The sequence below is a fragment of the Capsicum annuum genome, chromosome 3, assembly GCF_002878395.1.
Source record: "Capsicum annuum cultivar UCD-10X-F1 chromosome 3, UCD10Xv1.1, whole genome shotgun sequence".
NCBI lineage: Eukaryota > Viridiplantae > Streptophyta > Magnoliopsida > Solanales > Solanaceae > Capsicum > Capsicum annuum.
The window spans coordinates 92,874,284-92,896,546 of NC_061113.1; positions in this window are offsets into that span (position 1 = coordinate 92,874,284).

Genomic DNA, 22,263 nt, shown 5'->3' on the forward strand with positions numbered 1-22,263 from the left:
GTAATGACACCATAATAAGATTGCAAGGGTAGGGTATGACGATACCCATGATGTGCCTTAATGTGTGATTTCTTGGTAAGTAAAAGGGGTATGTAAAACTTGTTTTAATTTGGGCTTAATGAGAGTTATGTATCTAAACCGTGAAGGTGTGGGTCTTGAATGACTTGTACTGGAAACTCATGTTTACCGATGTGAGGGTTGGTCTTGATGACCATGTGCCTACTTCTTACTATTGATATATTTGTATCTTGGATTGATGTGGGGTCGGTGCATTCCTAGGTCTTTCTTGATATTTCCAGTTCATGCGGCTAACACACTCTAGGGACTTTTCAGCAGGGTGGGTTCCTGTTATGATGGTTGAGATACATAGTCCAGGATAAAGTTTTACTTCATGTTAAGCTTTGTTCCTTTTCTTAGCATGACATGCTTATATAGATATAACTATGATTATGTGCATTGGATTTGAATGATTTTGAAATATTGATCATAACATTATTTTATCCCTGTTCCCTGAGTTACATTATCACGACCTGAAGTAGGGCCTAGCCGTAACAAGTACCTCAAGTTCAACAAGGACCGAAGACTACCTCTTCACCTAACCAACAGAACACAATACCCCAATGTCAGATAAATTCTGAACATATAACAAGATAGTATAATATAAAGTCAAAGACTTTAGGATAAGTCAATGGCCGACAACCGGCTAAAGAAACCAATCAACATCACCACCCAAGTCCACAGTAATCCAACAAAGCGTTCTAAACAATATTGGAATCAATAAAGTGTCGGGACATGCCCTGACCCCGGTAATGACAATGACCATGTCAATGATAATGTAAACTTTCAATTCTAGTCTATGATAAGAACTGATGAAATGTCTAAGTCTTTTGGAGAGTGGAAACTCACTACTTCACCACAACGAGCTGACAAATCGAGCCGATCCACCTAGCTCTACACAGAAAAAGTAGAAGTATCTCCAATGCCTGTAGCACATGGGGATACAATGTCCGGAGACAGTTAGTGGGTTGAGCACTAGCATGTAACTCAGGGGTATGGGAGAAAAATAAATCCATTATCAATACTTCAAAATTAGTTAAAATCCAATGCACATAACTAGATGCATATACATACATACATATATATATATATACACATACATACATACATATATATATATATATATACATACATACATACATACATATATATATATCACATGCTGGGATAGGGTGCACTTTAAAACTTTAGCCTGAATTGTGTAGCTCAACTGTCATATGATAAGAAGACACCCATAGGCTATATGGTCCCAGCTCTCCCCTAGCTGGAAGGGCCCCAATACATATGGCTACACGAATCAGAGGATGTGTATATGTACCATGGAGGACTCGAACCTTCCAGCATACCAAGGTGACACAAGCACCTAATCATGTAATATAATATGGGGGACTCAAACTTCCCAATAATATGATAATCATAAGGGGGACTTAACCATTCGGTCATGTAGACCCCCGGTCGGCAACCGCGATTTCTTGTATAGGTCCCTCGGGACCTACACTTTCACGATTCAGTGACACAACCCTCATTAAAGCCCAATTAAACTATTTATCAAATATTCCTATTCATTGAACCATGATACACATTTAGGCATACATTGTTGGTATCGTCATACCAACTACACTTGCAAGGTAACATCAACATGCCAAAACAATTTCGTTATTTGTGGAAATTCACAACCTCTTTGGTTTAATTATGCATTAGCTTAGGGAATTACACAACCCCATAAAGTTCAATTAAAAATCATTATTCTTCATGTAATTTTCACATTATGCAATAGTTCAAGAGTAGTTCAATGTGAATACTTTTCATATTAAAAACCAATTTCACAATATGGGCTTAGGGTAATTACAACTTCAAAAGTCACAAGTTGGGGAAATCACAATTCCCTCATTTATTCACCATACCCCTACACCCCACTAGTTCATAACAATAATCTAAGCATGAATAATTATAGGTAAACCTTGGAAAACATTTTTCGACAATAAACATTCAAAACCTTCAACCCATGTTTCAAATCCATCACCAATACCATATGAACAACACTTAAAAACACCCTAGGACTAGGGTCATATGGCCCATCAAGATACCCTAGGACTCGTAGAATGAGTCATAGTTAGGAAAGTAGGGATAGAATTTTAGAAATTTCCAGAGATCAACACCCGAGGTGTTTCATTCTCTCCCCCTTAAGTTTATTCGCCCTCCAATGATGGGTCAGGGCATCCCTTAGCATGATTTAACATAGAAACGCACCCACACTTACCTTTCACAAAGACAGAAAACAAAGATGTTAAAATCACACATACCTTAAGCACGATTTTCTAGAATAGGGAATAGGAAAAAGTACTTGACTTCATGTCCTTCTCGACTTCCCAAGTAACTTTCTCATACTTTCAGTTCCTCCATAGAACCTTTACTGAAGCCACGTTCTTTATTTGTAATTGACAGACTTGCTGATCCAAGATCTCCGCTGAAACTTTCTCAAAAGACAAGGAATTTGAAATGCCCACACCTTCCAAAGGAACAACCAAGGAAGGATCACCCACACACTTTCTCAACATTGAGACATAGAAGACCGAATGGATGGAGCTCAAGCTAGAAGACAACTCCAATTTATAAGAAACATTATCAACCTTCTCCAAAACTAAACTCAGACCAACATAATGGGGACTGAGCTTTCCCTTTTCCCAAAGCGCATCATGCCCTTCATGGGAGACACCTTTAAGAATACCTAGTCACCAACACCCTTTGCCTCATATCCGCATATGACTTTTGGCGATCTTAAGACTATCCCAAATTATCTTCACCTTCTCTATGGCTTGGTGAACCAAATTAGGGCAAAATAACTTATTTTTACCAACCTTAAACCACCTAATAGGAGACCTAAACCTCCTATCATACAAGGCTTCAAATGAAGCCATACCAATTCTAGAGTGATAACTGTTGTTCTAGGAAAATTCTATGAGAGGTAAGTGGTTAACCCAACTACCACAATAGTCAATCACATAAGATCTGAGTATATACTCTAAAGTTTTAATAGTTCTCTCCACTTTCCCATCTACCTACGGGTGGAAAACAGTGCTAAGGTCACCTTAGTCCCTAAACCTCTCTAAAAGGAATGCAAAAAGTAAGAAGAGAATTGACTACCTCCATCAGATATGATGGAAACTAGAGCACCATGAAACTTCAGATCTCCTTAATAAACAACTTGGAATACTCCTCAAAAGAGAAATTAGTCCTTACTGGAAGAAGCGAGCAGACTTAGTCATCCTATACATGATAATCCAAATCAAATCAAACTGATGGCAAGACTGCGGAAGACCAGTAACAAAATCCATATTAATTATTTCCCATTTCCATATAGGAAGCTCAATTTCTTAGAACAATCCACCAGGTTTCAGGTGCTCCACCTTTACTTGCTAACACACTATTTACTTAGCCACAAAATTGTCCACATTCCACTTTATATTATTCCACCAATAAATTTCCTTAAGGTCATGATACATTTTTGTTGAACCAAGATAAATAGTATATCGTGACTCATTAGCTTTAGCCACAATTCTCTCTCGTAACCCATCAACATCAGGAACACATAACCTACCTTGGTACCTCAAGATTCTAACACCACTAATCTCGAAAGCCATCAACTTTTGCCTTTACACATTCTTCTTGAGTTGTATCATGATAGGATCCAATGTTTGCTTCTTCTTTACCTCAACCACCTCTGGGAAAATCACACCACCATCCTCAAAATCTAAGAGACGGACTCTAAGATTAGAAAAATGGTGAATGTCCTTCATTAAATCCTTCTTTTCCTCATCCATATAGGAATAACTACCCATGGACAGCCTACTAAGTGCATCATCAACCACATTAGCTTTACCTGGATGATAGTGGAGACTTGTGTCATAGTCCATTAGCAACTCAAGCCACCCCTTTTGCTTGAGATTTAGTTCCTTATGTGTGAACACAGATTGCAGGCTCTTATGATTAGAATAAATATCTACGTAGAACCCATACAAATAATGTCACTAGATCTTTAATGCAAATACCATAACTAATAACTCCAAACCATGAGTTAGATAATTCTTTTGATGAACCTTCAACTGTCTTGAAGCATATGCAACCACCTTGCCATACTGCATCAACACATAACCCAGTCCCACCTGAGATATATCACAATCGATAACAAAATTGTCCTTACCCTTGGGTAGGGTCAAAATCGGTGCAGAAGTTAACTTATTCTTTAATTTTTCAAAACTACCCTCACAAGCTTCTGACCATAAGAAATTTTCCTTTATTTTGAGTTAACCTAGTCAATAGGATAGCAATAGAAGAGAATTTCACAACCTAAACTAAGGCCTGGCCATGACAAGTATCTTAAGTCCCACGTGGACCAGCGATTACCCCCTGCACCTAACCAAATCAAACACAACATCCTTCAATAGCAGATAAATTTCAAACATATAACAAGATAGCTGCAGCAAACATAAGAAATTTCAAAATATTTCTATAACCAAAAATCGATGATCGATTAAACAACCGCCCAACATCACCTAATATCCACAATAATAAAAAAAAGATTTATAAACAAAGACCCAAAACCAGTCTTGGTTAGGACAAGTCCCCAAATTTGACAGATAAAAATGCAAATGAAAATGATAATGTTAGTGATAATGAAAGTAACTATCAACTCAAATCTAAGAATAAAATCTAGTGAAAGGTAGAAATAACTCTAGTTTCTGCATCGCATAGGGATACTGTAATACCCTGAAATTTTCTTCCAAGCTAATTTTGTCAAAAGAATACCTAGTACTAGCTTCTAAAATTAATGATGATTATTTCATGAAGAATTTTCAATATTTTCACTTTTTTTTCATGTGAAAAATTCAATAACCTTTCCATCGATATAAAATTCGCCCAAATCCGGCACCCGGACGAATAGTTAGAGCCTTTTTAGTGAGAAAATGTATCACCTGAGCCTCCAGCGCGTCACGGAGATAGCTAAAATGGAAATTGTCAATTTTCAGTGTTTCTCTGCGATAGTGGTGAGTCTCGCTAAACTTCAAGGTCGCATACAAGGTGGCCATATGATAGCTCAGCGTCGCGCCCTCGTGCAATTTCCCATTTATCACTTTTCAGTGACTTGGCACGATAGTGGCACGTTGTGCCAAGGATGAAAATTGGAAAATTTTCTCAAAAATTAAAGAAGTGTCCTAGGGTTAAAAGGGTCAATTTCCCCACCCTATATAATCCTTATAACGTGAGGTTTGGCCATAATTCACCAACTCATACTCAATTACTCTAAAAAACTCTCAAGAGAAAGCCCTGGGGTTTTCATAGAAGGTTCAATTCCAAGGGAATTCATCATCAAATTTTAAGAATCTCTCCGTCAATCTTCATGAAATCACGAACTAAGGAATGCGTAGTGTTCATCCACGAATCTCTTTCATTTATGGAGTCTAAGAATAATGTTTTAAATAACCTATTGTGATTTGCTTGTTATCATTTGATCATATTCATGTTGATAGTTGTTATTTATGTTTCAAGATGGTGTATTGATGAATTTCCAAGAAGTATGTGAGTTTGTTGATTGAAAACCTATGAGTTTGGGTAGTTTTAGATTCTTAAATTAATGATTTCACCTATGCTATAAAGTGTGCATGTAAGGTGTTTGATAAAATGCCTAGAATGATAGAATCATGTTCCTTATGACTCAATAGTATCTAAATGACAAGTCCATGCTAACCCTTATGATGCAACACAATCTCCATGCTCTTATTGTGTATTGACTGTTGTGTTATGCAACGTTCATGATTTTAAAATCATACAAGTATGTACATGTTATATGCATTCCCTTCCATGATCAAGATGATGATAACTATGTGAAGCATGAAATCCCTTATTTATGGCATTATGAATTATGAACTCTAATTCTATGATCAAGAAGTATTATGGATTGTTGGTGTTGGTCATGTATTCAGAAATGTCATGCCTTGTCAGTTTTCTTCAATCGAGTCCTGGGGGTACTTGTACCCAAAAAATATAGCTGTGTGCCTAGAGACATGTCATGTTTTCATGATACTCTCAGTCAAGCCATGTTTCATAGAAGTCGGTCAGTCATGTGGCTTAGGAAATCTCAAAAATTTCATGAACTCAATACTCAGTAAGATCAGTAATCTCATAAACTCAGTCAGTTATTAGATATCAATAGTATTCTATCAGTCGACAGAATTCAGTAAACTCAATCCATGTACAGTTAGTCAATCATATTTAGCCTCTTTAGATGGGAGTAAAAATTAGAACCGAGTAAACCCAAGGGTGGGAACATACACTGTCAGATGAGGGTATGATTCTTAGTAGTCATCCTTGTGTTCTAGAAATATGTAGCCAGTATAGGTTGATATATTAACACGATCAGATAAGGGTTAATGAGGTAGATAAACACTATCAGATGAGGGCCCTACCATTCTCTTTCGGGGATATTGTCAGATGAGGGTACCCACAGTTGTCCTTACCAGTGGTACGGTATTGATACGCTTCCAATCAGGGCACAGATTAGACCCCAACTCAGCTGTTCTAGCACATTTGGGGCATGTCAGTTAAATAACAATTTCAGTATCATTCTCAGTAAAAGAATTCAGATAGTTCTTAAGATTTTAGGACTGTCAAATACAGTAAACTTAGTCACAGTACGAAACTCAGATAGTTCCATTAGATTTAGGACTGTCAGACACAGTCACTCATGTAATTAGTTATTTTAGTTATCAAAACTCCAGTATCAGTCATCAGTAAATTCATGTCATTAGTATATAGATCCAGTTATCATGTTCTCATGATCTCAGCTACTATGTATTCATGTATGAACTCTCACGTTCTTATTAGTCAATCAGTTATTATCATTCATGCATGTAAGCCCCATGTATTCAGCCTACCTCACACGTATACTCAGTACATTCTTTTGTACTGACGCATTTGCATTATGGTGTTTTCTTTTTATGTTACACCATAGGTTCAGAGACACGAGTCCCAGATCAGCAGTAACAGTAACATTCTAGGGTTCAGATTTTTAGCAGTGAGTCCTCATTCTCTGAGGATGTGATCTTATTTTATCATATCAGTTCATTTTTCTATTAACGGATTTAATTGGGGACATATCCCATCAACTCCTTAGTCAGACAGTTAGAAGCTTTCAGACGACTACAGTATTCTTCATGTTTTTTAGACTTTAGTATTTCAATTTTATTTTGGTATCGATTTACCACTCTATGTTAGATGTTATTGTTATTATTCAGTTATGTTTAGTATTGAACCTTACGACCTCTCAGTGCATGTTTCCATATTTTTATGTTATATTCTGCAGCGTACAGGTACAGATATCAGTCATGGGTTAGCTTGTGGTCCTTCAGGGTCATGAGCACCGTGTAGCACTTTGGTTCAGATAATTAGGGCATTACAAACATAGCATCAGAGCCTAAGGTTCGATAGAGTCCTAGGAAGTCTAAAAGTCGTATCTAGTAGAGTCTTATACATTGATGTGTTACACATTATATTTATATGCAGGAGGCTATGAGATATTTTAAGAAATAGTTTCCCTTCTCTCAGTATTCATGTCGTTCCTGTGAGCATAATATCTAGTCAATCTCTCTTTCTAATCCGTTTCTCCTCTTAATTTCAGAACATGCCTCCAGAAAGAAAAAACCAATTAGCTTCTCAGCCCAAAGATCCTTTGGGCGAGCATGTTTCTCATGCGGAATTCAGAACCGCATTTACCAATCTTGCTTAGTCAGTAGCTGCCCATAATTAGTGGCCAGCAGTTATTCTGGCCAACGAAGTGGCCAACTCAGCCGTAGCTAGGATTCGAGACTTCACCCGAATGAATCCTCTACCATTCCACGGGTTGAAGGTAGATGAAGACCCTCAGGAATTCATTGATTAGGTTTAGAAAATGACAGATATTATGGGGGTGACTATTGTTGAGAGTGCTGAGTTAGCCGCATACCAGTTGCAAGATGTGGCTCATACTTGGTACAAGTAGTGGAAGTATGAAAGGTTAGATGATGCAGGTCCTATAGAGTGGGAAGAGTTTGTCATGGCTTTCTTAGACAGATTCTTTCCCTAGGAGCTGAGAGAGGCAAAGGTTCTAGAGTTTATCAACCTTAGGCAGGGCAATATGATGGTGAAAGAGTATTCTCTTAGGTTTACTCAATTAGATAGATATGACCCTTAGTGGTTGCAGACAACAGAGCTAAGATGAGCAAGTTTGCTTCAAGGTTAAATGATAGCATGGTTAACAAGTGCAGATCCACCATACTAAATAGTGACATAACTTTAACTCAACTTATGACTCACACTCAGAAGATAGAGGAGCATAAAATTAAGTAGAGGGAAAAGCAGAATAAGAAATCTAGGATAGCTAGCTTTAATTTTAGACAACCTAAATCAGAAGGAGGAAACCGTTCCCATTTTCATCCTAAGTCATCAGTTCCATCTCCTTCTATAGCCAGTGCTCTAGTTCCTAATTTTAAAGAGGGTAACAAAGACTGAGCGCCAGGCTCTAAGTCTCAGGGCAGTGTCAGCAATACCCTAACTTATCCCCTATGTCAGACTTATGGTAAGAACTATAAAGGTGCTTGCAGAGTGGTAGCGACATCTGTTTTGGTTATGGTAAGCTAGGCCACAGAGTCAGATATTGCCCCAGTCAGGTTATCAGGGTCAGTAAAACCACTCCACAACTCTTTCTAGTCGTCCAAACCAGTAGGGTGACACTTCCAGTACTACTAGTAGGTAACGCCAAATTGTCTCTATGCTCTTTAAACCCGATAGGATCAGGAAAATTCTCTTGATGTTGTTATTGGTATGTTACAAATCTTTCATGTTCACATTTACACTTTGCTAGATCCAGGTGCATCTTTATCTTTTGTTACTCCTTATATTGCAGGCGATTTTGAAGTCAGTCCCAAAATTCTAGCAGAGCCCTTTTCAGTCTCTACCCCAGTGGGTAAGACCATTATAGCTCGGTGGGTATATAAAAACTGCTCGATGATAATATTTTAGAAAGTCACGTCAGTAGATTTAGTCTAGTTAGAGATAACTAATTTTGATGTCATTCTCAGCATGGATTGGCTTCATTCCTTCTATGCCACAGTCGACTGCAGAAACAGATAATACTTCAGCTTGTTTCCTACCTTCGAGCAAGGAAAATGATATCTAAGGGGTGTGTTTATCATCTCGTGCATGTTAAGGACTCTAGTTCTAAATCTCCCAGTCTTAAATCAGTACCAGTGGTTAATGAGTATTAAGATATCTTTCCCGAAGATCTTCCAGGAATTCCTATCGAAAAGGAAAATAGACTTTGGCATAGACCTTCTTCCAGGTACTCATCCTATCTCTATTTCGCTATACAAAATGGCACCAGCAGAACTACAGGAATTGAAAGAACAGTTGAAGGATCTCTTAGATAAAAGATTCATCAAACCTAGCATTTCCCCGTGGGAAGAACCAGTCTTATTCGTGAGAAAGAAAGATGGTTCCCTCAAAATGTGTATTGATTACTGTCAACTCAATAAATTCATGGTTAAGAACAAGTATCCTCTTCCTAGAATCGATGACTTATTTGATCAACTTTAAGGTTCCCGTTATTTCTCTAAGATAGACCTCAGATCAGGCTACCATTAGCTCAGAGGTAGAGAATGTGACATTCCGAAGACAGCTTTCCATCCTCGGTATGGTCACTTCGAATTTCTAGTCATGTCCTTTGGTCTTACCAATTCCCCAACAGCTTTCATGGACTTGATGAAGTATGTGTTCAAGCAGTATTTGGACATGTTTTTCATAGTCTTTATAGATGATATTCTGGTCTATTCCCGCACAGAGCGCGATAATACAGACCATCTTAGAAAAGTACTTCAGATTCTTAGAGATCATCAGCTATTCACCAAATTCAATAAGTGCGAATTTTGGCTAAGGTCAGTAGCGTTCTTTGGTCATATCATTTTCAGTGATGGAATTAGAGTAGATCCTCAGAAGACTGAAGTAAAAAGAAATTGTCCTTGCCCTATCTCTCCATCAGATATCAAGAGTTTCTTAGGCTTGGCTGGCTATTACAGATGGTTTATTGAGGTATTTTATTCTATTGCATCCCCTATGTCCAGATTGACTTAGAAGAAGGTCAAGTTTCAGTGGTCAGATTCTTGCAAAAAGAGTTTTCAGGAGTTGAAGACCCGACTCACCTCAGCTCTTGTACTAGCTCTTCCAAATGGTTCAAATGGGTTAGTAGTGTATTGTTATGCATCTAGAGTAGGTTTAGGTTGTGTCCTCATATAGTATGGTAAGGTCATAGCCTATGCCTCTAGATAGTTAAAGCCGCATGAGAAGAATTATCCTACTCATGATCTTGAGTTAGCAGCCATAGTATTTTCCTTGAAGATTTGGAGGCATTATCTCTATGGAGTTCATATAGATGTCTTCACAGATTATAAGAGTTTTCAGTATGTCTTTTCTCAAAAAGATCTCAATCTTCTTCAGAGAAGGTAGTTAGATTTCTTAAAAGATTATGACATGAGCGTCCTTTATCATCTGGGCAAGGTCAATGTAGAGGCTGACGCTCTCACTAGACTATCTAAGGGTAGTGTTTCTCATGTTGAGGACACTAAGAAGGAGTTAGTTCAGGAAGTTCACCAGCTTGCTAGACTAGACATTTGCTAAGTCGATTCTTCAGAGGGCAGTGTATGTGTTCAGAGTAGTTCAGACTTATCTCTAGTTTTCAACGTAAAAGAAAAGCAAGACAAGGATCCTAACCTTGTCAAGCTAAAAGAGTCAGTTCAAGATCAGAAAGTAGAGGTTTTCTCCCAAGGGGAGAGATAGTGTTCTTCGTTGTCAGAGTCATCTATGTGTTCGATGACTTGAGGTAGCGAATTCTTGTAAAAGCACATGGTGCACGATACTCTATTTATCCAGGGGCCACTAAGATGTACCGTGACTTACAAAAGATCTATTGGTGGAGTGGGATGAAGAGAGATATTACAGAGTTTGTGGCTAATTACTCTACATGTCAGCAAGTTAATATAGAGCATCAGAATCCTAGTGGTTCCATGCAGGAGTTCACCATTCTTACTTAGAAATGGGAAGAAGTGAACATGGACTTTGGATAAGTTTGCCTCGAACTCGTCATCAGCATGATTTAGTTTGGGTCATTGTAGACTGAATGACCAAGTCAAATCATTTCTTTCCAGTTCATACCTCTTATTCAACTGAGGATTACATCAAACTCTATATCAGGGAGTTGGTCAGATTACATGATGTTCTATTATCTATAATCTTAGACAGAGGTACCTAGTTCACCTCTTACTTTTGGAAAATATTCCAAAAGGGTCTTGGTACCCAAGTTCATCTCAGTACAGCCTTTCATCCTCAGACAAATGGTTAAGTAGAAAGGACCATTTAAACTTTAGAAGATATGCTAAGGGCGTATGCAATTGATTTCAAGGGTAGTTGGGATGACCACTTGCCTTTGATTGAGTTTGCATACAACAATAGCTATCATTTCAGTATTTAGATGACTCCATTCGAAGCTTTCTATGGCAGGAGATGTAGATCTCCAGTCGGTTGGTTTGAAGTTAGTGAGGCCTTAGTCATAGGGCCTGACTTAGTGTTTGATGCCATAGAGAAAGTTCAGTTGATCAAAGAAAGACTCCGGGCTGCTGAGAGCTGACAGAAGTATAATACAGATGTTCGTAGAAAAGATATCGAGTTTGAGATTGGTGATCATGTCTACCTTAAGATCTCTTTTATAAAGGGAGTAAAGAGGTTCGTCAAGAAGGAAAAACTCAGTCCTCGATATGTCGGCCCCTTCAAGATTCTCAGTCGTTTTGGCAAGGTAGCTTATGAGCTCGATTTTCCTTCAGATCTAGCCTCATTTCATCCAGTCTTTCATGTCTCTTTGCTCAAGAAGTGTGTAGGTTACCCATCAGTTGTAGTCCTTATTCAGAGCATTGCTGTTTAGAACAACCTCTCTTATGAAGAGATTTCAGTTGAAATTTTAGACTATCAGACTCGTAGATTGAGGAACAAAAAAGTCCCTCTAATCAAAGTTCTTTGGTGAAATCAATCCGTCAAGGGAGATACTTGGGAAGAAGAAGCAGACATGTATGCTAAGTATCCTCACCTCTTTCCCGCCAATCCAGATCAAGCTTAAGGTAATAGTTCTCCTTAAGCTTATTCAGCTTCACATACAGTATAAAGTGAAAACTTGGCATTCAATTTCATGCTCATATGTCATCACAAACTTGGTATCAAGTGCCATTGTATATTCGGTCATGCATTCATGTTCCAGCTCGGTTATATAATTATGCATTAGACATGCATTCTTATTGTGATAAATTTAGTTCCTTAGAACACTCAGTTATGCATTCATGAATCAGTTACACATGCATCAGATATGCATATTCAATATGTTATGTTCAACTTGTTAGTCATAAAATCATGTTCCAGTTATCCATGTCCAGTTCATGTTCAGCTTATTGTTCCCCCTCTCAACCAGTCTCATTTGAGGATGAATGTTCCCAAGGAGGAGATATTGTAACACCTTGAATTTTCTTCCTAGCTAATTTCATCCCAAGAATGCCTAGTATTATATTCTAAAGTAAGTAATGATTATTCCATAAGGAATTTTCAAGATTTTCACTTTTTTCCATGTGGAAAATTCAATAAGCTTTCCATCGATATAAAATTTTCCCAAATCCGACACCCGGACGAATAGTTAGAGCCTTTTTAGTGAGACAATGTATCACCTGAGCCTCCAGCGCATAGCGGAGATAGCTTAAATGGCAATTGTCAATTTATAGTATTGCTCTGCAATAGTGGTGCATCGCGCCAAAATTTCAGGCCACAGACAAGGTGGCCACGCGATAGCTTCGCGTCGCGCCCTCGTGCAATTTTCCATTTGTCACTTTCCAATGACTTGGCGCAATAGTGGCGCATCGCGCTAAGGATAAAAATCAAAAAATTTTCTCAGAAATTAAAGATGTGTCTTAGGGTTAAAAGGGTCAATTTCTCCACCCTATATATGCCTTATAACACGATATTTGTCCATAATTCAGCAACTTATACTCAATTACTCTCAGAAACTCTCAAGAACAAGCCCTAGGGTTTTCATAGAAGGTTCAATTCCAAGGGAATTCATTATCAAATTTCAAAAATATCTCCACCAATCTTCACAAAATCACAAACTAAGGTATGCGTAGTGTTCATCTACAGATCCCTTTCATTCGTGGAGTTCAAGAATCATGTTTTAAACAACCTATTGTGATTTGCTTGTTGTGATTTGATCATGTTCATGTTAAGAGTTGTTATTTATTTTTCAAGATGGTGTCTTGATGAATTTTCATGAAGTATGCAAGTTTCTTGATTGAAAACCTATGAGTTTGGGTAGTTTTAGATTCTTAAATTGATGATTTCACCTATGCTATAAAGTGTGCATGTAAGGTGTTTGATAAAATGACTAGAATGACAGAATCATATTCCTTATGACTCAATAGTATCTAAATGACAAGTCCATGCTAACCCTTATGATGCAACACAATTTCCATGCTCTTGTTGTGTATTGACTGTTGTGTTATGCGACAATCATGATATTGAAATCATTCAAGTATGTACATGTTAAATGCATTCCCTTCCATGATCTATACTATGATAACCATGTGAAGCATGAAATCCCTTATTTATGGCATTATGAATTATGAACTCTAATCCTATGAGCAAGAAGTATTATGGATTGTTGTAGTTGGTCATGTATTCAAGAATGTCATGCCTTGTCAGTTTCCTTCTATCGAGTCCTGAGGGTACTTGTACCCAAAAAATATAGTTGTGTGCCTAGAGCCATGTCATGCTTTCACGATACTCTCACTGAAGCCATGTTCCATAGAAGTCAGTCAGTCATGTGGCTTAGGAAATCTTAGAAATCTCATGAACTCAGTACTCAGTAAGATCAGTAATCTCATAAACTCAATCAGTTATCAGATATCAATAGTATTCTGTCAGTTGACAGAATTCAGAAAACTCAGTCCATGTACAGTCAGTCAATCATGTTCAACCTCTTCAGATAGGAGTAGAAATTAGCACCGAGAGAACCCAAGGGTGGGAACATACACTATCAGATGAGGGTGTGATTCTTAGCAGTCATCCTTATGTTCTAGAATTATGTAGCCAGCATAGGTTGAGACATTAACATGGTCAGATGAGGGTTGATGAGGTGGATAAGCAATGTCAGATGAGGGCCCCACCGTTCTCTTTTGGGGACACTATCAGATGAGGGTACCCGCAGTTGTCCTTACCAGTGGCGCGGTATTGACACCCTTCCCATCAGGGCATAGATTGGACCCCAGCTTAGCTGTTCTAGCACACTTGGGGCATGTCGGATAAATAACTATTCCCAAAGTTTCAGTATTAGTCTCAGTAAAAGAACTCAGATAGTTCTTCAGATTTTATGACTATCAGATACAGTCAACTCAGTCATAGAATGGAACTTAGATAGTTCCATCAGATTTAGGACAGTCAGACACAGTCACTCATGTTATCAGTTATTTTAGTTATCGAAACTCTAGTATCAATCATGATAGATATCAGTAAATTCATGTCATCTGTATTTAGATTCAGTTATCATGTTCTCATGATCTTAGTTACTATGTATTCATGTGTGCACTCTCACGTTCATATTAGTCAGTCAGTTATTATCATTCATGCATGTAATCCCCATGTATTCAGCCTACCTCACATGTATACTCAGTATATTCTTTTGTACTGACCATTTGCGCTATGGTGTTTTCTTTCTATGTTACAACATGGGTTCAGAGACACGAAGCCCAGATCAGAAACAACAGTAGCATTCTAGGGTTTAGAGTTTTAGTAGTGGGTCCTCATTCTCTGAGGATGTGATCTTATTTTATCATATCAGTTCAGTTTTCAATTCACGGATTTAGTTGGGGAAATGTCCTATCAACTCCTTAGTTAGACAGTTAGAGGCTTTCAGACGACTACAATATTCTTCATGTTTTTCAGACTTTAGTATTTCAGTTTTGTTTTGTTATCAAGATACCACTCTATGTCAGAAGTTATTGTTATTATTTAGTTATGTTTAGTATTGAACCTTACGGCCTCTCAGTGTATGTTTTTGCATTTTCATGTTATATTATGCAGTGTACAGGTACAGATATCAGTCATAGGTTAGCTTGTGGTCCTTCGGGGTCATTAGCATCGTGTAGCGTTCCGGTAAAGATAATCATGGCATTACAGATACAACATCCGAAGACGGTTAGTGGGGTGAACACTAGCATGTAACTCAGGGATAAGGATAACATAATGCCATGATCACAATTCAAAATCATTCAAAACAAATGAACGTAATCAACTACATATATATATACATATATATATATATATATATATATATCACATGCTGGGAAAAGGAACAAGACTTAACATTCACTTTAAAACTTTACCTGGATTATGTAGCTCAACCATCATAACATACAAAGGCACCCACGGCCTATATGGTCCCAGCTCTCCCCAGCTGGTAGGGACCCAGTACGTGTCGTCGTACGAACCATAGGGTAAACATATACACTATGAGGGACTCGAACCTCCCAATATATCAAGGTGACATGAGTACCAAATCATATAATATGACTTAAGGGACTCTAACCTCCCAATCATTCAATAATAATAAGGGGGACTTGAACCTCCCGGCCTTATAGACCCCCGTGTCGGCAACCACGGTTTCCAGTGTTGGTCCCTCGGGACCTTCACTTTCATGAATCAGCTACACAACCTATACTAAAGCCCATTTAAAACAATTAGCATATAGATTATCATTTATTGAACCATGATATACATTTAGGCATACATTGTTAGTATCGTCATACCAACTACACTTGCAAGGTAACAACAACATGCTAAACCAATTACCATTACTTGGGGGAATTAACAACCCCTTTTGGTTCAATTACACATTAGCTTAGGGAATTACATAACCCCATAAGGTTCAATTCAAAATCATTATGCAATAGTGCAAGAACAGTTCAAATTCCCACATTTTTCATAACTAAAACCAATTTCACAATATGGGATTGGGGTCATAACCACTTCAAAATTCACAAGTTTGGGGAAATAACAATTCCCTAGTTCATTAACTATACCCATGCACCCACAAGTTCAAAACCATAATTAAAGCATGATTAATCACATGTAAACCATGAGAAACATTGTTCAATCCATAAATATTCAAAACCCTCACCCTTTGTTTCAAACCAATCATCAATATCTCATGAACAATACTTTAAATATATACTTTTAACAAATTAACAATGAGGGAAGAGTAACATGCCTGAAATACCATGTTTCACAAAAAGAATTTAACCCTTGAGCCCTTGGATGGCCTACTTCTTAGAAACCCTAAGTATGGCTGCTTGAGAGTATTTGAGAAAGCTTTGGAAGTGTTTGAGTATGTTCAGGATGGAATATAACCCCCTTAAGTGCTTTATGGACGTAGGGTTTTAATTGGGCAAGGAGGGAATTGTCCAAAGTTCCCTTAAATTAAAAGATAAAATTTAGTTGTCAGTGACTATGGGTCATTATACAACTCGTGAGGATACATTACGACTCATCACAAGGAGTTGTAGTCAAGACAGAACCACCAAGCCCCCCATACTGGTCTAGCTACAATTCATAACATTGACTCGTAACCATACTTAATGACTCATAACTAATTCTTGTACTCAAGATAATAAAAAATTTGGGATAACACATTGGACACCCTACGATTGGACATAACGACTCGTCATGAGTCTTTACGACTTGTGGCCTCAAGTCGTAATGAATACAGTGTCTTGGGCCAAAATTTTTGGACACCTTACGACTTGGTCCTTATGATCTATAAGAAGTCTTGACGACTAGTTGAGATCCACTCATACTAAGAGCAAAATACTAAGCCACTTGTTCTGATTAAGTTGCAACTGAGTCCCTACGACCTGCCAAAACTCCCTATGACTCATCAGGGGAGTCGCAATCAAGATAGAGAGGATAAAATTTTAGAAAATTTCAAGGACCAAAAACATGGGGTACTATAGAGAAGCTCCCCTCAAACCTTCTATAGTAATAGGCTAAACCTAAGAAGCTTCACATATCGGTTGGAGTCGTGGGTCTAGGCCACTTCATAACCACCACAACTTTCTATGGATTCACCATGATCCCTTCACTAGAAACAATATGACCCAGATAGGTCACAAATTTTAACCAAAACTCACACTTTGAGAACTTCGCATACAATTACTGATCCTTCAAGGTATGCAACACAAGGTAGAGATGATCAACAAAATCTGCCTCAATCTTAGAATATAAAAAAATTCATCAATAAATACATAGATGAACAAATCCTAAAACTAATGGAATACTCAATTCATAAGATCCATAAATGCTAATGGGGCATTAGTCAAATCAAAGGACATTACCAAAAACTCAAAATGACCATACCGAGTTTGAAAGGCAATCTTAGGGATATCTGTCTCCCTAATCTTCAATTGATGGTATCCAAATTGAAGATCAATCTTAGAAAAGTATTTAGCACCCTAAAGTTGATCAAAGAGATCATCAATGCTCAAAAGGGGATACTTATTTTTCATAGTCATCTTATTTAATTGGCGGTAATCTATGCACATCTGAAGTGACCCATCCTTTCTACGCACGAATAGAACCGGAACACTCAAAGGAGAAATACTAAGGCGGATAAAACCCTTATCTAAAATATCTTTCAATTGCTCTTTGAGTCTTTCAACTCAGCCAGAGCCATTCTATAGAAAGGGATAGAAATAGGACGAGTGTCCGAATGAAGATCAATTCCAAAATCAATTTCCCTATCTAAAGGAACAACAGTAAGATCCTCAGGGAATACCTTGGGGAATTCATAGACTGCAGGGATAGTCTTCAAGGAAGAACCTTCGAATCTAGAATCCTTAACATGCATTAAGTGATAGACGCATCCCTTGGAAATTAGTTTCCGGGCTCTAAGATATGAAATGAACCTCTCCTTAGGCACTAGGGAATTGCCTTCCTATTCGATCACTGGTTCATTAGGCAATTGGAAACTGACCCTTTGGGTCCGATAATTAAGAGACGCATAGCACGAATGTAAATAATTCATCCCAATATTACATCAAAGTCTAATATGTCCAACTTTATCAGATCCACCAAGGTCTCCCTACCACAAACCGAAATCACACCACCCCTATAGACCGTTTTAGCCACAATGGAGTCACCCACCGGGGCAGACACAGAGAAGGGATCTAAAATACAGTTGGGATAAAAACCATAATGGATAGCCACATAAGGGGTCACATAAGAGAGGGTGGACCCGAGATCAAGAAGACAATATACGTCACAAAAGAAAAGTTTAAGCATGCCTATAACAATATCGGGGAATGCCTCAGAATCCTGGGGATTTGAAAAAGAGTAAAGACAGTTCCATCGAGTACCAAAGCCAGAACGAGAAGTAGCACCCTTTGGTGAAGTAGCAATAGGATTTTTTTTGCTCCCAAAGCAATCCTAGAAGGATAATCCCTCTCATATGACCAATTTTCTCATATTTAAAGCACTAGATCCTTCACTTTTTATAAACACCATGATGTACCTGACCGAAAAATCTATTAGAGGGATATAATAGAGCTGACTAAGCCACACTATCTTGAGGATGGACACCCTATACTCTTGGACCAACACTATTTCAAAAACGATGATCACTCGATGACTTTGGATAAGGAGCACTAGCTATAGAGTAGGAACTAGAATTTCCCCACCTCTCCTTAGACTATCTTTCACTGTCTCCACTACTCTGATCTTGACCTCCACCTTGATCAGAATACCAAAACTTTTTACTCTACCTTTTACTCCTCTCAACCCATTTTTTATTTTCCTCCTCAACCTAGTGCATGTACACTACCAACCTGGAGATGTCCAAGTCTTTGTTAAACATAGCAACTTTGCATTCCAATATTGATTCATGGGACAATACTAAAGCAAGCTTCTCATTCTAACCCTCATATTAGATATCAATTCTAGAGCATATCATGATAGCTGATGAAATTTCAAGGCATGCTCCCTTACTATCATCCCACCTTGCATCAAATTCATGAATTCCTCAGTTTTCGCCTCCCTTAACTTCTAAGAAAACAAATAATTAAGAAAAGAACTAGAGAAGTCATCCCATAAAGCAGACTCAACATCATCACCCCTAGACTGGTCCCATTACTCATACCATTTATATGCCACAGTAAGCGGTAAACTCTACACCCTCCATATCAATAGCATGAATTAAATGGAATATCTTTTCCATCTCATCAATAAAATTTTAAAGATCTTTTTGAACTTTAGATCCAGTGAAATTCGGAGGACTCAATCTCATAGATTGGCTAACTCGAGTGACCTCAGAGGATGGAGTAGCAGAAGCAACACATTCAGTTTGAGAGGCCACCAACTGGGTAAGCAAATGGATTGACTGGCGAAACTCAGCATTAGACACACCAACTTGAGGTGCCCAAGGAGGACTAGGGGGAACTGATGATACTCCACTAGGGCAATCAAAAGCAGCGACCCTAGGCCGGGTCTAAACTCTTTGAGTAAGATGAGCTCTATCCATATTATCCTCGGATAGGATAGAAGAGCTTCCACGAATATCAGATCTTCTAAGAGGTATGATCTAAAAAAAACATACGGGGATTAAAGGAGATTCTTAAGACCTTAGACTCTATAGCTCAATATAGAACAACAAGAAAAGAAAACATTTCAAAATGCCTTGTCGCCTCTTCATTATAAGTGTGGCGTGCTACAAACCCATAAAAGAGAGTCTGCATGACACAGCTTTGTGGATGCCTATAACACCAAACCTAGGCTCTAATACCAACTTTTTCATAACCCAAACCAGGGCCTGGCCATAACGGGTATCTTAAGTCTAACGAGGACCAGAGACCATTTCCTTCACCTAACCAACAGAACACAAAACCCCAACATTGAATGAATTTTGAACATATAACAAGATAGTATAAGATAAAATCAAAGACTTTAGGATAAGTCAATGGCTAACAATCATCTAAAACAACCAAGCAACATCACCACCCAAGTCCACAGTAACCCAATAAAACTTTCTAAGAAAATTGGAATCAATAAAATGTCGAGATATGCCCTGACCCTGACAATAACAATGACAATGTCAATGATAATGTACACTTTCAATTCTAGTCTGTGATAAGAGCTGATAAAATATCTAAGTCTTTTGGAGAATGGAAGCTCACCACTTTACCATGACAAAATGTTGAACTGAGCCTATCCACTTAACTCTACATATAAAAAGTAGAAGTATCATTGGTGCCTGCATCACATAGGGATACAACGTCCGAAGATGATTAGTGGGTTGAGAACTAACATATAACCCAAGGGTAAGGGAGAAAAATAAATCCATTAACAATACTTCAAAAGTAGTTAAAATCTAACTCACATAACTACATACCATACATATATAAATCACATGTCGGGATAGGAAATAAGGCTTAACATGCACTTTAAAACATTAGACTGGATTGTGTAGCTTAACTGTTATATCATAAGAAGGCACCAACGGGCTATATAGGCCCAGTTCTCCCCTAACTAGAAGGGCCATAGTGTGTGTGGCTGCACGAACCAGAGGATATGTATATACACCATGGAGTACTTGAACCTCCTAATATATCAAGGTGACACAAACACCCAATCATGTAATATAATATGGGGGATTCGAACCTCCTAATCAAATGATAATAATAAGGGGGACTTGACCCACCCGATCATATAGACCCCTGCATCAACAATCACAGTTTCCAGTATTGGTCCCTTGGGACCTCCTCTTTCATGGCTGAACTACAAAACCCTAATTAAAGGCTAATTAAATCATTTATCATATATTTCCATTCATTAAACCATTATACACATTTAGGCATACATTGTTGGTATTGTCATACCAACTATACTTGAAAGGTAACATCAATATGTCGAAACAATTTCGTTACTTGGGGAAATCACAGCCCTCTTTGGTTCAATTATGCATTAACATAGGAAATTAAACAACCTCATAAGGCTCAATTTAAAATCATTATACTTCATTGACGCTTCACATTATGCAATAGTTCAAGAGTAGTTCAATGTGCATACTTTTCATATTCAAAATTAATTTCACAATATGTGGTTGGGGTCATTACCACTTCAAAAGTCAAAAGTTAGGGGAAAATCATGATTCCCTCATTTATTCACCTTACTCATACACCCCACCAGTTCAAAACCACAATCAAAGCATGAATAATCATAGGTAAACCATAGAAAATATTATTCGATAACAAATATTCAAAACCCTCAACCTATGTTTCAAATCCATCATTAATACCATATGAAAAACACTTTAAAGCATATGATTTTAACAAATTAGTAGTTCGAGAAGAGTAACATGGCTTAAATACTAAGTTTCACATAAAGAATTCAACCCTTGAACCCTTGGATGACTTACTTCTTGGAAACCCTAAGTATCTTTCTTGAGAGAATTTAAGAGATTTCTGAGAGTATTTAATTATGTTATTGTAACGCCCCGATTTCAAAGAACTGGAATGCCACACGGTGCTTATGATCCCGAAGGACCACAAGCTAACCCTTTTTCTCATATATGTACCTGTTCACTGCATAATATAATAAAATACATGCAAAAACTGGCTAACACTTGCCATAAGGTTCAAACATCTAGAAATATACTCTTATGGACAAGGGAGTTTCCTATAACCGACAACCCCACGTGAGCCGCATGGAATACCAACGTTTGCCCTCCTAGGGAGAGCACTCCCATTGGCGGGAGTGTTGTACTCTTGCTAGGGAGTACAACCTTAAAGCTTCCATAATCACAATTCGGCTCTCTGGCCAACAATATCATCATCAACAACCCTATGATGGCACATAGGTTTGGGTAAATACCAAATTTCCCTCTTGGTGCTAAGTAATACTCCCCGACTAGCTCAGAACGCATTAGGAAATCCACCAAAACATCACAAGGGTCTATCATAAAGACTAAATCAAATCTCTTTCTCATTTATCAAATCGTATCAATTTGTAGATTTCTAACTCAACACATTTTTGCTCAAAACATTTTAA